Here is a 17609-nt window from a genome sequence, read left to right on the forward strand (position 1 = left end):
AGCTTCAACAGTTAACCTAAATGTGATTTTGGTAAACTTCAGATAAAAATTGATGCATTAAAGGCACCACACAGAAACCTTAAGATATAAGACACCACACGGAAAACAAATAATGTCTCTAATAGAACCATAAAATGGTAAGAACTTTAAATCACAACAAAATGTAGAATATGCACCCCAGTATAAATTGGTCCCCATTGAAGGAAGACAATCAGAACTAATAAATATTTTCCTAAAACGGGAATGGCAAAGAGATGTCTCTTTGAAAGCTTTACCAATTATCTTCTGCATTGACAAATAAAGTCTAAAGACATGTATGGAAATTAAGCAAAGTCAAGAGCATCTCTATACTAACTCATTGCATTCTACTAAATGGAATCGTAAGTTAGGTCAAAGGATGAACTTCACAAATACGCTTCTTTATTTTTTCTAACCTAGAGTTCTAACCAGGCAGAAAGGACCTCAAGAGGAGGAAAGTTAGAAGAAAGAAGAAACACAGGTGTTAATTCTTCAGCTTAAGCAGAGATAAATAAATGACACATCACCAAACACCCTCTGAGGCTGTGGCATTGCACTAAACTACATTGACATCATGTAAAACACAGAAATGACAAGGAGGTGAGGATGATATGATGAGAAAGTGGTAACCTAATTGAAAAATTGGCAAGCCCAAGTTCACCACTTCCCTCACTTAACCCTAAATTTTGAGCCATTGTTGGCAGTTCGGGCTGGATAGCATGGATTCTCTTCAAAGAAAAACAATGTACATAAAGGAACGAACACAAATGCTTTAAATTATTTGCCAATGGCAGAAAATTAATACTCGTTTGAAACGGGTTTGTCTTTACATTCAAGGAAATTAAAGAAGATTATAGAGCTTATAACAATAATGACAACAATAACAATAACAACAAAAACCCATGTGAGAACTGAACTGGAATGGCTCAGGAAAGAAAATTGTATCATTAAACCATTATAACTTTCTTATTTGTATATGCAACCTTGTAAATTACCTTAGATCATTTTGAGAATGTGTTGATTTTACTCATGTATAAAAACATCTCTATAAGTACATTCCACACAATGCCTGGTTTGAGTGAGTTTATGTCCCAGTCTTGGTATTCCCAAATATTCTATTGTGATTACTAACCCTTTAAAACAATAGTGAGGTTTAAGGAAGTATTTTTCAAAGTCAGGACTAATGAACTAGTAATGTTGCTAATGGCTTGTTAACGAAGCATGAAAAACTCCTGAATAAGCCATAGTCATAAAATGGCTCACTGCTGAGGTAAGGGGATAATTGTTTTCAACGATCCGTACACAAATAAATAAGCTTTAGCTTTAGGTCTTTGTCAGAATGTTTCATTCTTCAGGTGAAGTAATTCCTTTTTCTTCCTGGAGATTCCTGGTAAGTACACTTAGACCAAATTGCAAAAGAACTGCAAAGATGATTTAAGTTGGTCTATAATCCTGGGAAATTGATATTAAGGAAAATTAACACTTTGAATGCCCTCAAATTTTCTTTATTAACCCAAATCCAGCTATTGTTCCTATTCAATTACTATGGGATGGTTAGTAGGGGAAAAAAATAAAAGTGTTGCAGTAGACAGAGAAAAGGAGGATAAATATAAATTTAGAGCAGATCAAAATAAGCAAAACAAGTATATGGCTAAGAAGATGAGAAAAGGTTACACAGACCATCAAGAGGTAGAAAAGGATATAAAGTATGGCAAAAGATATGGCAAAAGATTGGAACTAAAGTCAAAGAGAAAGAAAGAGAGTATGGGAAACACTTTCATTCGGAGAGTTGATGAGGAAAAGGGAGTGTTATGGACAGAATTATGTCCCCCTAGAAATCACATGTTGAAGCCCTAGCATCCAATGTGGACTGTATTTGGCTTTTAAGGAAGCAATTAAGCTTAAAAAATGTCATAAGTCTGGGATCCTATTCCAATATGACTAGGGGCCTTATAAGAAAAGGAGCAGACACCAAGAGGGCAGGTGCACAGAGAAAAGGCCGTGTGAGGACAGAGTGTGGCAGTAGCGGTCTGCAAGCCAAGGAGAGAAGTCTCAGGAAAATCCAACCCTACTGACACCTTGATCTTTGACTGCCAGCCTCCAGAACTGTGAGAAAATAAATCTCCATGGTTTCAGCCACTCAGTCTGTGGTATTTTGTTATGGCAGCCCTGGCAGACTAATACCAGGAGGATGAAAGTGACAATACCAAATCCTCTGTTCCTACTCCTTAACTTTCTGTATATCTCCCTTCCAACTTCCAGGACAACTGCCTTCAGTCAGAAATCATCTTCTCTTATCCTTCTACTGCAGTTGCTTCCTAAATAATCCTCTTGTGTTAGTTATGCACCGTTCAATGTGTTTTTCACCACAGGAGCAGAGGAAGTTTTCAGAACTGTAAATATCATCTAAGTTCCTAATTTAAAAACCTGCAACAATTTCCATTGCCTACGAGATCAAGTTCAAGTATCTAATTTTGTTGTAAAAGTTCTCTAAGATTTTCCCCTTTTTCTATCTGCAAGGAACATGGTATCTCTCAGCCACTCTTAGACATTTTGTCTATGATTCATTCAACAAGGCAAGATCTCTATGAAGACATTTTGATCAATCCCTGACAAGACTTCCCCAATTTCCCCTATACCCTGTATAATTTGTACTGCATCTTATCCTGGTCTCTATCAGGTCAGTTTACGGTGCTTTTGTATGTTTATCTGTACATTTTGTAACAGAGGGGGCATTCCGTGATAGAACAAGTCTGTTACTTTTACCTTTGAATCCCCAAATTGAGATTGAGATTACATATATATATACACGGAATTATACATGTATCTGTGTACATGTATGTACATTATGTATAAAAAAATATATAAATCCATTAAATGTAGAGTAAATGAATGACTAAAAAGACAAAGACAGCAAACATAGCTAACGTTTACTGAGTAAATAGAATGCTCTAGGGGCTGTTGTTATCATGTCACATGTATCTAATGATTTGAATTTTAATGTAGCCATACGATACAAGTATTTTTGTACTCATTGTTTGTTGTCATTCCTTTGACGATGAAAAATATTGAGGCATAGAGAGGTTTAGTGCAGCCTAAAGTCACTCGACGTGTACCCAAGGAAGGGAGGACTGTGGCCCAAGTATTCTGACCCACAATGAGATTAAGGTTAATAAGAAAGCCCCAGAGATAGAAGAGTTACACAGATTTTCTCTTTGCTCAGATTTACTTTTCAGATAAGAAATTTCCATTTCACATTGAGGTAAATTTTTATAGAAATTTTGCTTCTTTGTTTCGTTTTGTTTTTATTTTTATTTTTTCAAGTTGGTAACTTGAAAAGTGACAGAAGAATTTTCAAAGAAAATGCTTCTATAAGAATTGGTTTTTGCTTCAATAATTTTCCTTCAATAAGTATTTACTATGTCAGGCATTTTTTTTTCTTTTTTCTTTTTTTTTAGTGTTAGGAATATAATGCTAAGCAGGGGGAGAATGGGGCCAGATGGCACTGACCAGTGAGGCAGGGACCATACACGCATGAACAGAAGGTATCTCGGAAGCAATGGAAAGCCATTCCACAGTTTAAAGCAGGAGGTGACATAATACAATTCGCATTTTGGATATATTATTTTGGTGATGGAATGATACGAATCACCATTATCCTAAACCCCCCGGCAGGCTCCATGACCTACCCCTTCCTTGTACTCTCCCTGTGGGGAATGATCATGACAAGCCCTATCTGCCTACGTCAGACAGACCTAAAATCCCTCATTGTCTACTCATCCGTCAGCCACATAGCCCTAGTAATCATAGCCATCCTAATCCAAGCACTTTGAGGATTCACAGGAGCCACAGCCCTAATAATTGCCCATGGACTTCCATCATCCCTACTCTTCTGTCTTGCAAACTCCAACTACGAATGCACCCACAGTCGAACTATAATCCCAGCCCACGGACTGCAAACACTCCTCCCCCTAATAGCAACACGATGACTACTGGCCTCCCTGACAAACCTGGCCCTCCCACCGACTGTCAACCTAGTCAGAGAATTACTTGTAATAACAACATCATTCTCATGATCAAATGTTGCAATTATCCTCATAGTACTCAACATGCTAATCATGGCCCTATACACCCTGTTTATACTAAGCACCACACAGCGAGGCGCCCTCACTCACCACATCAACAGCATCGGACCATCCCTCACACGAGAGGACTCCCTGATACTCATACACATCATCCCACTTCTACTCCTGTCCCTCAACCCCAAAACAGTTCTAGGGCCCCCTACTGTAAATATAGTTTAAAAAAAAAATCAGGCTGTGAACCTAACTGCAGAGACTCAAAACCCCTTATTTGCCAACAAAGACTGCAAGAACTGCTAATTCTTATGACCATACCTAAAACTATGGCTTTCTTACTTTTAAAGGATAGAAGCAATCCATTGGCCTTAGGAACCAAAAATGTGATGCAACTCCAGGTAAAAGTAATAAATCTACCCCTATCCCTAATAATAATTTCGCTTGTTAACCTCATCACCCCAATCATCCCCACCCTTGCCAACACGCACAAACACTACCCCTACTATGTGAAAACCTTAACCCAACTTGCCTTCTTGCCCAGCCTCACACCTGCTCTCGTATTTATCTACTCCGGACAGGGCACAATCACCTCCAAATGACACAGAATCACTATCCAAACACTAGAACTATCCCTTACCTTCAAAGTGGACTATTTCTGGATAATTTTTATCCCAGTAGGCCGCTTTGTTACATGATCCATCATAGAATTCTCCCTATGATACATGCAATCAGACCCCAACATCAATAAATTCTTCAAGTATCTACTCACTTTCCTTATCACAAGACTAACCCTGGTCTCCACCAAGAACCTGTTCCAACGCTTCATTGGATGAGGACTAGGCATCATATCCTTTCTCCTAATCGGATGATGGTACAGGCGAACAGATGCAAACACAGCAGCCCTGCAAGCGATCCTCTACAACCGTATCGGTGACATCGGCTTTGTTCTGGCCATAGCATGATTTCTGGCACATTCAGACACATGAGACCTTCAACAACTGCTTATCCTCAACACAAACCCCAACCCCCTCCCACTAACGGGTCTTCTCCTCGCCGCAACGGGTAGGTCCTCCCAATTTGGCCTGCACCCATGACTATCCTCTGCAATGGAGAGCCCCAAACCTGTCTCAGCCCTACTCCACTCCAGCACAATGGTCGTAGCGGGAATCTTCCTACTAATCAGGTTTCACCCCCTAATAGAAAACAACAAGACAATCCAAACACTAATACTGTGCCTAGGTGCCCTCACCACACTATTCACAGCGATCTGCACCCTAACACAAAATGATATTAAAATAAAATTATCACATTCTCCACTTCAAGCCAACTGGGCCTAATAACAGTAACAGCTGGCATCAACCAACCACATCTAGCATTCCTCCACATCTGCATACACGCATTTTTTAAAGCCATGCTATTTATATGCTCCGGCTCTATTATCCACAACCTAAATGACGAACAAGACATCTGAAAAATGGGGGGCCTACACAAAACCATACCCCTCAAATTAACTTCTCTAACCATCTGAAGCCTCGCTTTCACAGGCATGCCATTCTTAACAGGCTTCTACTCCAAAGACCTAATCATCGAATCCATAAACACATCGTATACCGACACCTGAGCCCTCAAGAGCACACTTATTGCCACCACCCTTATGGCTGCCTACAGTACCCGAACCATTTTTCTTACACTAACTACTAGGACAACCCCGCTTCCCAACCCTAATAAACATCAGCGAAAACAACCCCAACCTGACCAACCTGATCAAACGTCTAATAATCAGCAGCATCTTCACCGGCTTTATGATCTCCAACAGCATCGCCCCAATAAATATTCCCCAAATGAGCATACCCCTTTACCTCAAACTATCCACTCTCCTTAGCACCATTTTGGGTTTCACCATTGCACTAGAACTATGCCTAAACTCACTCAACCTAATCCCCAAACTATCCTCACCCACACACAACTTCTCCGCAATCCTAGGATTCTTCCCAACCCTTGCCCACCACACAGTACCCTACCTCTGCCTAACCACAAGCCAAAGCACAGCCTCCCAAACACTAGACCTAACCTGACTAGAAAAAGCAATCCCCCCAAATATTGCCCATATCCAAGTATTAGCTGCGACGACCTCCTCCAACCAAAAAGGTCTAATCAAACTTTACTTCTTCTCTCTCCTCATTACAATCCTGACAACTATACTATTAGTCATTTAACCACCCCGAGTAACTTCAATAACAATAACGACACCCATAAACAAAGACCATCCAGCCACCACTACATAATACAGCCACACCCGTAGAATCCTTATGAAAATAACCTGTCCCCTCCCCCTCAACAACCACTCAATTACCTATACTCTCAAAACTAATAACAACTTCCACCTCATCATAACACGCCATCCACAAAATTACAGACAACTCCATCACCAACCTCAACAGCAAAGCCCCCCAAACCACAACATTTGAGCCCCAAGCCTCAGGGTACTCCTCAATAGCCATAGCAGTAGTATACCCAAATACCACCATTATATCCCCCAAATAAAACAAAAATACCATCAACCACAAAAAAGATCTCCCAAAACTAACCACAATACCACAACCAATCCCCCACTAACAAGTAACCCAATCCCACCATAAATAGGCTTTGAAGGCTTTGAAGAAAACCCCATAAAACCAACAACAAAGGCAACGCTCAACAAAAATGCAGCGTATATCATAATTCTTACATGGATTGCAACCATGACCAATGACGTGAAGAACCACCATTTATTTCAACTACAAGAATCTAATGACCAACATCCAAAAATCACACCCCCTCTTAAAAATCATCACTCATTCATTGACCTCTCCACACCATCAAATAGCTCAATATGATTAAACTTTGGCTCACTATTAGGCACATGCCTGCTACTCCAGATGATCACAGGACTATTCCTAGCCATGCACTACACAGCCGACACAACAACAGCATTCTCCTCCGTCACCCATATCTACCGAGACGTAAATTATGGCTGAATTATCCAATATGCCCATGCCAACGGAGCGTCCATATTTTTCATCTGCCTCTTCATCCACATAGGCCAAGGCCTCTACTACAGATCCCACACCTACCCAGAAACTTGAAATATCGGCATCATCCTACTCCTTACAACCACAGCCACAGCATTCATAGGCTACGTCCTGCCCTGAGGACAGATATCATTTTGAGGAGCAACAGTAATCACAAACCTACTATCCGCCATCCCACACATCAGTACAGACATAGTAGAATGAATCTGAGGTGGACTTTCAGTAGACAAAGCTACCCTCATGCGCTTCTTTGCCCTCCACTTCATTCCCCCCTTCACCATGTCAGCCCTAGCTATCGTACACCTCCTATTCCTACATGAAACAGGATCTAACAATCCCTCAGGAATCCCATCAGACTCAGACAAAATTCCATTCCACCCCTACTACACGATTAAAGATGTACTGGGAGTCCTCCTGCTCATCCTACTACTCCTCACCCTCATCCTCTTCTGTCCCAACCTTCTAGGAGACCCTGACAACTACACCCCAGCTAACCCCCTAAACACACCATCCCACATCAAACCAGAATGATATTTCCTATTTGCCTATGTGATCCTACGCTCCGTTCCCAACAAACTAGGAGGAATCTTCGCCCTCATCGCATCCATCCTAATCATAGCACTCGTCCCCACCCTCTGACTCTCTAAACAATGCAGCATGACATTTCAACCACTCAGCCAATGTCTGTTGCGAGTCCTAGCATCTGACCTCCTCACACTCACCTGAATCGGAAGCCAACCAATATAATACCCCTTTACCTCTATCAGACAGGCAGCATCTCTCCTATATTTCTTCACCATCTTAATCCTTATACCCCTAGCCAGCCTCAAATGAAGAAGTCCCTGTAGTATGAAAATTTTCTTGGTCTTGTAAACCAAAAATGAAGGAAATACCCCTCTCTGGGACAGTCAGGGAGAAAACTTTCACCATCAGCACTCAAAGCCAAGATTCTACTTCAACTACTCTCTGTCTGTACTAAAAACGTACTCTCCAAGTACTACGTCAGTATTGAAATGACCAACAAAATAGCAAGTACCCTATGTACGTCGTGCATTAAGTGAATTACCCCATGAATAATATGCTAGTACTGTAAATTCTGTACAGTCCATAGCACATATATGTATTATCGTGCATAATGCCGTCCAAACCATGCATATAAGCAAGTACAAGCCATGGTTCATCATACATAAGACATAAAATGGTTTATCATTCATAAAACTGAGCCAAACATGAGTATCCACTACAATTATGATACTGTAATCAAATGTAGCGCATTCAAATCAAATCCCTTCTAGACAACATGCGTATCACCTCCAATGTTGGTCTCCTAACTACCAAGCTTCGAGAAAGCAGCAACCCCTTGGGAAGTGTCCCCCTCCTTGCTCTGGGCCCATAAACCTTGGGGGTTTCTAGCCTGAAACTATATCTGGCATCTGATTCTTACTTCAGGGCCATGACATCAAGATCGCCCACTCGTTCCCCTTAAATAAGACATTTCGATGGACTAATGACTCATCAGCCCATGATCACACATAACTGTGCTGTCATGCATTTGGTATCTTTTTTTGTGGGGGGGGGAGTGCTGGGGTTCAGCATTGGCCTAGGGAGGCCTCGACACAGTCAAATCGAGTGTAGCTGGACTTTAAACCTATGCTTGGATCGCATATGACAACCATAATGTGTTAATTCATTCATGCTTGCAGGACATAGTACAGAAAAAGTGCACACAACCCAAATGCATGAAACACACGTGCACGCAACACACGTGCACGCAACCCAAGTGCACGCAACCCAGGTGCACGCAGCTTACATGACCTAGTTCTGGTTAAATCCGCAACCCCCCTCCCCCCTTCCCCAATCTCAACAGGCCACGAGTGCTTACATTCTCCTGCCAAACAGCAAAAACAAGAGACACACCCCCCGCCTATCAATTGGAGATGCTCATGACAAAACCCCAAACAAAACAAATCCTGTAATTTAACCATAAGCTCATCTAGAAGAGTGTTTCAGCCCAGCCCTCAAGTAAAGCAACTTAAAATTTGCCCAAAATTTCGCCAAAATTCAGGCTTAATGGGCTGAAACCCAACCTTTTTTCTTACAAGGATTTTCAACCCCCCTCCCAATACTCACATAGCACCCAAATTCAAAATTTTAGCCTCCAGCTTAAATCATTAAAGCAAGGTACTGGGCCCTCAGACTCCATAAACTTACAGGTTTGGTCCTAGCCTTTTTATTAGTTACTAGCAAAATTACGCATGCAAGCATCCACACCCCCATGAAAACTCCCTCTAAGTCAACAACAACCAAAAGGAGCAGACATCAAGCAGGCCATCCAGGCAGCTCATGACGCCTCACCCAGCCAAACCCACACGGGATACAGCAGTGATAAAAATTTAGCAATGAATGAAAGTTTGACTAAGTTATGTTAATCTAGGATTGGCAAATTTCATGCCAGCCACCGCAGTCACATGATTAATCCAAACAAATAAAACTCTATGCCCAGCCGTAAACCCAAGCGGCTAACCAAGCAAAGCCACTCGCCAGAGTACTACCAGCTACAGCCCAAAACTCAAAGGACTTGGCGGTGCTTCACATCCCTCTAGAGGAGTCTGTTCTATAATCGATAAACCCCAATATACCTTACCATCCCTTGCCAACTCAGCCTGTATACCACCATCTTCAGCAAACCTTTCTAGGGCACAAAAAGTAAGCACAAGAATTCACATAAAAACATTAGGTCAAGGTGCAGCCCATGAGATGCACTACATTTTCTAACCTAGAACAACCCACCCACGACAGCCCTCATGAAAACTGAGGACCAAAAGGAGGATTTAGTAGTAAATCAAGAATAGAGAGCTCAATTGAAAAAGCATGCACCGCCCATCACCCTCCTCAAATACCACCGCAGACAAAATCTCTACCAGAGCTGCAACCAACAAACCTAGAGGAAACAAGTCGTAACAAGGTAAGTGTACTACAAAGTGTACTTGGACACACCAAAGGGTAGCTTAGCCCAAAGCATCCAAATATTATTTGGTAGCAAATGTAATGTAGAATGTTAAAATTCCAAACAATATAGGTGAGGAACATGAGGAGTTTTGAAAATCTTTACTGGTGGAAGATGTGCATATAAGATGTCATCTTTATGTATACAATAATGGAACCTAAATTTTAAAGATTGAAAAACACACTTGTGTAGATTCATTTATTTAACATTCACTATGTTCTTACTATATCTTTGACACCCTGAATGATTTGCTGGGGAAAGAAGTATATATAATAATCTCACTTGTCCAAAGGAGTTCAAAATCTATTGAGGAGGTAGGTGCAAGATAAGTTATGTTAAATTACAGTAGCATCTTTTTATTTGGGGGAAAGGTTACAGCTCAAAAAATTTGGAAATTTCTGACTTGTAGAATCCCATTAGCTTAATAATCAGCTTTCTTAAAAAAAAAAAAAAAAGATTCTTAGGACTTAGAACAATCTATAAAAAAGAGCCTGATGCAATGCAGTGGAGCCTCAGGAAATCTCTAAAAAATTTTCCTTCTAAGCAAGCCTCTTCTGGTTATAAATCACCATTCATATTTTCTTTTTCTTTTCTGAATTCCTTTGATTAACTTTTCCTCCTTATACTTTCATGATTCTTATGACTATTTTTGCTTCATTTTCTTTTTGTTTTACGTTCTGCAGCCAATCAGAGCCCTACCATACATCCAGACCTACTTTCAGATTTGGGAGCCCTAATTCTGGAAAAGTTCTAAGAAACTGGCTTGATTGTTGGTCAATTTGACCAGTTAGGGAAATAGAACTCAACTGGTCACTGACATTTTAAGATTTTTAAGGTGTCAAAAAAGAAAACGACTAATAATTAAAGGGAGAGATATCTCAACACCAAAATCCAAGTTCCCAGGGACAATCTATGATATGAATTCTGTGTGTTCATTGTGTGTGTATGATATTATGATATATATTTATATATATACACACATATTAAATATATACATGCATATTATAATGAATACTAAAGGGAAAAGGAAACTTTTTTATTTTATAAAATTCCTAGTCTTCATTAATACAAATGAGGTCTGCAATAACAAATATTTTAACAGGAGAGAAAATTTTGTGCATTATATAAATGCAGTTGAACAAAGGGTTGTAATGCTCTTTTGGGTTTAATTTTTCACTTCCTCTTTTTTGAAGGACTATGTAGTGGGTTCCCATTTATTGCCTTATGCTGTAGTTTTTATGACTTTCTAAAGCATAAGGGAGATTTTATGTATTTATTTTCACTTGAGGAGAAACTAATTTTGATATAATATTCTCTAAATTTCAGATTCTATTGTTGTATTAATAATGATAATGTAAAACTATATGCTTATATAAGTTTTTTGTATGTGTGTACACTGTAAGAAAGTCCAGAAAAATTTATAAAAGCCTGAAGCACAGACAACCTTGGGTGACAACACAGGGCAGTGGAACAAGCATTAAATTGGAAGGAAAGAAATATAAATTCTAGCCCACGCTGAACCACTTGGTAGGGGGTAAGAGGATTGTTTCATCTCAATGGACCTCAGTTTCCATTTCTATAATAAAAGGCTTAGATTGGTTCACCTCTAAAATCCATTCAGTCAGGAAACCAAGTAACTGATCTATTTACCTAGTTATCAACTATCTATCTACCTATTATCTACTACTGCCCTACAGATTGCCTATATCCACAATCCACTCTAGCAATAATTTTATTGAAAACATATCTGTCTGTGGACACTTTCAAAACTACCAAGAAAGAAGAATGTGGAGTTGATTTAGAGGTAGCTGATCTGAGTATAAGTCAAAAATTAATCAGTTACCAGGCCCCTAAAAGTTCGGGATCAATAGGGTCACTGTTATATGACAAAGAGCAGTGAGACATTTTAAAAAGTGCTCCTCCTGAAAACAGGACTTCCAACTTAAGTTCTAATATACAAAGACCTTGGAAGTCATCACTCCTGTCATTATAAGAAAAAAGCTAAACAAACTAAAAATAAAAAACTTTTCTTAGACCACTGGAAAATTGAGGTCACAAGACATTGCCTATTGCCATCTGATAATCTGGAAAAAGATGTGAATACCACAAATCATACTTGAGGTCAATTTACCTGAAGGAGAAACTCCTAGAGCCATTAACTGGTAGAAACATATAAATAGTAATTTTGATGAATTGCTGGAATCTGAAAGTGGATTAGTTTTAAAGGGAATGCTATGGGGACACATCACTTGGTGGGTGGTGGTGGGGTTTACACTTTTGTCAGTTTTATTTCTGTGAATCCTCCCCTTTTCCTTAGTTCTCAGGGTAAATATCCTAAAAAAATTTCCCTCTTGTTTCCAGGCAGGGGGAAGGGGAAAGTAACCATTTTGAAATAAGCCCATAGGATTTTTGAAAAGAAAAGCCTGTTTTCCAAGAAAACTGACTTTACCAGAGCCTCATCTACCTGAGGGAAGGGTAATTAGGGAAGTTTAGTCCCCTTTAGCATTCCTAGGTGAAAAGTCTAAAGCTAAGCAATACTGCTGAAGGGCACAGCTCAGGGACTGGAATTAAATCACAAAATTATACAACACTTTTCTCCCCAAACTCCTCACCACTGCATTAACAAGACTCCAGTATAACAACAGTGGATTGTAACTAAAAGTGCTGAAAGACGCAGATTCCATTAAAGAGGGTGTGTTTAGGGAAACTAAAGGCAACAGGGTGAACAAACAAAACAGAACAACAACAACAAAAGCAGGGACTCTGGAGGAAACTGAAGCTCCTGGCGCCTATAGCTAAAGCAAACATTAAACAGAGAACTTCTGCTAGGAAGATTAACATAAAACCTCATATAAAGGGTCTATTTATCTCAGGTACTATTACCCAATATATTAAGTCCCCTTTCAACAAAAAATTAGGAAGCATAATAAAAAAACAAGAAAAAAACATAGACTGAGGAGACAAAGCATGAATCATTACTAGACTAAGATACAACAAAGATGTGAAGTTATGGGATAGTGAACTAAAAGTAACTATCGCTAATACATTAATGACTCTAATGGAAAAAGTAGACAACATGCAAAAGCAAAGAGGTAATGCAAGCAAAGGGATGACAATTCTTAGAATAATCAAAAGAAAATGCTAGAAACCCAAATCACTATAACAGAGCTGAAGAATGCATTTGCTGGTCTCATCAGCAGCCTGGACACAGCTAAGGAATCAGTGAACTTGAAGATATATCAATGTAAACATCCCCCACTGAATTGCAAAAAGGAAAACGAATGAAAAAGAAATACAGCAGAATATACAAGAATATCCAAGAGTGTAACATATATGTAATTAGAATACTGGAAGAAGAAAGAAAGAAATGAGCACAAGAAATATTTGAAGGTATAATAGCTATAATAGCTAAGTATTTCCCAAAATTAATGATAGCCACCAAAGCATAGATACAGAGAGCTCAGAGAACATGAAACAGGATAAATACCAAAAAATTCACACCTATGCATATTATATTTAAATGACAGAAAACCAAAACAAACAAACAAAAATACTCAAAGCAGTCAGCAGTGGGAGAAACACTTTACGTACAGAGAAACATGTACAAGACTTACATTACAGTTCTCTTTATAAACCAATAAGTAAGAAAAAAGTAGAGTGAAATATTCAAAGTTTTGAAAGAAAAAAGTAAACCCACCAACTTGGAATTCTACAGACAGCAAAATTATCCTTCAAAAGTGAAGGTAAAATGAAGACTCTCTCAAACAAAACCAAAGGTTTTTGTCATTATTACACCTGCCTGGCAAGAAATGTTAAAAGAAACTCTTCAGAAGGAAGAGTAATAACACCGGTCAGAAACTCGGATGTACATGAAGAAAGAGTGCTAGAGAAAGAAAAATTAAGGTCAAATAAGATATTTTATTTTTCTCACTCTTAATTTATCTAACAGATAACAGTTTGTTTAAAATAATAATAGCGGCAATCTATTCAATGGTTATGGATTATGGATAAGTGAAATGAATGACAGCAGTGTTATAAAAGATGGTATGGAGGAATTGAGAATATTTTGTTACAAGGCACTTGCACTACCCTTGAAGCAAGATTGTGTTATTTGAACAAGGATTTAGATTAGTTGTAAAGGTCTGTTTCAATCTCAAGGACTACCACTAAAAAATAAAGAGGGAGAGGGAGAAAAAAAGAAGAAAAAGACAATGTATAGAGGGAAGAAAAAATGAAATTATGTAAAATTTTTAATTAAAACAAAAGACAACAACAAAAAGAAAGGAGAGAGAGACAACAGGGGCAACAAATGAAAAGCAATAATAGATAAGGCACATATTAATCCAGCTATATCAATAAGCACTTTGAAGATCAGTGGTCTAAATACAGCAATTAAAAAGACAGGAAATATAAGAGAGCATTAAAAGAAAAGACCCAAATATGTGTTACTTAAAAGAAACTCACATTAAATGTAAAGACACAGATAAAAAGTAAAGGCATAAAGAAAGATAGGCCATGGTAACACTAATCAAAGTGTTTAAGTCGAAGGAGCTATATTAATTTTAGATGAAACAGACATCAGAGCAAGGAAAATTAGTAGGTATAAAGATGAATATTACATAGTAATAAAAGAAAAGGTTTAAGAATCCTTAATGTGCATGTGCTTAACGACAGTGCATCAAATTATATAAGGACATGGTTGAACTCAACAGCACCATCAATCAACTGAATCTAATTAACATTTATGGACTACTTCATTCAACAGCAATACACATTCTTCTCAAGCTCACATTCAGCAAGATAGACCACATTCTTGGCCATAAAGCACACCTTGACAAAATTAAAAGAATATAAATCATACATCTTATCCAAGACCACCATGGAAATAAACTAGTAATAAATAACAGAAAGATAGCTGGAAGTGTTCCCTAGAACTTGGGTATTAAACAACACACAGAATAACCAGCATGACACTGCAAAAGAACAAAGTTGGAGGTCTGACATTATCAGACTTTAAGACTAACTATAAACACTACAGAAATCAAGATGGCATGGTGTTGTCAAAAGAATAAACATATAGATCAATGGAGCAGAATAGGAAATCCAGGGAAATCCCACATGAATATAGTTAATTGATTTTTACAAAGGAGCAAAGGCAATTTAGTAGAGAAAGGATTATCTTTCCAAAAAACTGTGCTTGAACAATTGAACATCCACATGTTAAAAAACAAGTCTAGACACATGGACCTTACATCTTTTACAAAAATTAAGTCAAAATGGATTATAGGCCTAAATGTAAAACACAAACTATAAAATTTGTAGAGATAACATTGGAGAAAATCTAGGTGACTTTGGGTTTAGCAATGACTCTTTAGGTACAACAGCAAAAGCATGAGCCATGAAAAAAAAAATTGAAAAATTGAACCTCATCAAAAATTTAAAAACTTCTATACTACAAAAGACATCCTTAAGATAAAAAGACAAACCACAGACTGAGAGAATCTGTTTGTAAAACACATATCTGATAAAGGACTTGTATCCAAATATATGAAGAACTCTTAAAACTCAACAAGCAAGCAAACAACCAAATTTAAAAATAAATAAAAGATCTAAACAGATACCTAACCAATGAAGATATAAAGATGGTAAACAAACTTATGAAAGATGATGAACATCATTTTTCATTAGGGAATTGCAAATTAAAATAAGAAAAATTACCACTACATACCTATTAGAATGCATAAAATCCAAAAAAACTTACAACACCAAATACAGATGAGGATGCAGGGTAACAGGAACTCTCACCGTCTGCTTGTGAAAATGTAAAACATCACAGATGATTTGGAAGACACTTGACAGTTTCTTTTAAAGCTAAATGTAGTCATACCATATGATCTAGTAATCACATTCACAGGTATTTATCCAACTGAGATGGAAACTCATATCCACACAGATATTTGCAAATAGAATTATTTAAAATATGTGTGTATATCTGGTTTAGTATAAACACAAATATATCTCTTTGCTCTATCAGCTGAGAGTACCTGAAAGAAGTGATATCCAAATAGCAATGAGCATACCTAGCATTTAGACCCTGCTTTCTAATGCCATTTTCAAATAAAATAATTTAAGGATCCTTGGAGAAATGGGTTATTATAGGAATAGGGAAGGAAAAGACAAGGTGATCCTGCTGTATCTTACAGTGCCAGAAAATGTTCAAAAAGAAAATTATGGGGATATGTGAAAGGGACAGGAGCCAACTGTATGAGCTCCCAATGGCCAAAGTGGGAACAATTTCACCAACTAAATAAATAAAGGAGTATTGGATTATAACTCATGGATATAAAATAAATGACTCTGAGTCAATACTGACATAAGTAAATGATTGAATACCTTAATAAATGGTGGAGAAGAGACAAAACTGCCAAGCACAAGATTTTTAAATAGAGTAGATTCTCTACGGTTAATGAAGGTGAACATAACTCCCCACTCCTTAAATGTGGACTATGCATATAGTGACCTCCTTCCTAAGACCACAGTATGAGAAGAGACTAAGAAGAGGTTAATATCAAGGTAGCTTTATAGTGGAGAAATATGACAAACACTACTTCATCCAGGTGAACAAGATCAACATCAGCACTCACAAATCAAAATAAGTCAATATAGTATGTACTTCTGATATGATTTGATGAAAATGCTATCTTTCTCCCCCAGACCCATGGGGAATCATGAAATACACACCAGACTAATTCCACTAGAGGGGCATCTTACACAATAACTTACTAGCACTCCTCAAAACTGTCAAGGTCATCAAAAGTAAAAAGGTCTAAGAAACTCACAGCCACAGGGAGCTTAAAAGACGTGACTAAGAAAATTGCAAGGTGGTATTCTGGTTGGTATCCTGGAACAAGAAAAAGGACATTTGGAAAAAAAAAAAAATAAGGAAATCTGAATAATCTATAGGCTTGGGCTACCAATAATATACCAATATTGGCTCATTAATTGTAGCGATGTATCAAATTAATGTAAGATATTTCTTCTTTTTATAATGTTCTTGTTTAATGTTTATTTGTACATATCTGTGTGGTACATTGTATTGTTTCAATACATGCATATACTATATACATTGATTCACTTAGGGTAGATAGCATAGCTGTGTACCTGTTAATCCATCCCTTCCGCTTTCCCCAGCCCCCTCTTTCTTCTACACTCTTGTAATCATTATTCAACTCCCTACTTCTATGAGAACCACTTTTTTTTAATGATTCCAAATGTGAGTAAGATTACGAAATATTTATCTTTCCGAGCCCAGCTTACTTCACCTAACACGATGGTCGACAGTTCCATCACTGTTGCTGCAAATGACAGGATTTCATTTTTTAAATAGCTGAAATATATAGTGTGTGTATATATATATATATATACTCTATATAC

General features: G+C 38.0%; 1 pseudogene; it reads left to right on the forward strand.

Moving 5' to 3' along the window:
* The first annotated feature begins 6979 nt into the window (after window positions 1-6979).
* On the forward strand, window positions 6980-7699 carry LOC134362492 (cytochrome b-like; annotated as a pseudogene).
* The last annotated feature ends 9910 nt before the right edge of the window (window positions 7700-17609 follow it).

Source organism: Cynocephalus volans, chromosome 14 (genome assembly GCF_027409185.1).
Source record: "Cynocephalus volans isolate mCynVol1 chromosome 14, mCynVol1.pri, whole genome shotgun sequence".
Classification (NCBI taxonomy): Eukaryota; Metazoa; Chordata; class Mammalia; order Dermoptera; family Cynocephalidae; genus Cynocephalus; species Cynocephalus volans.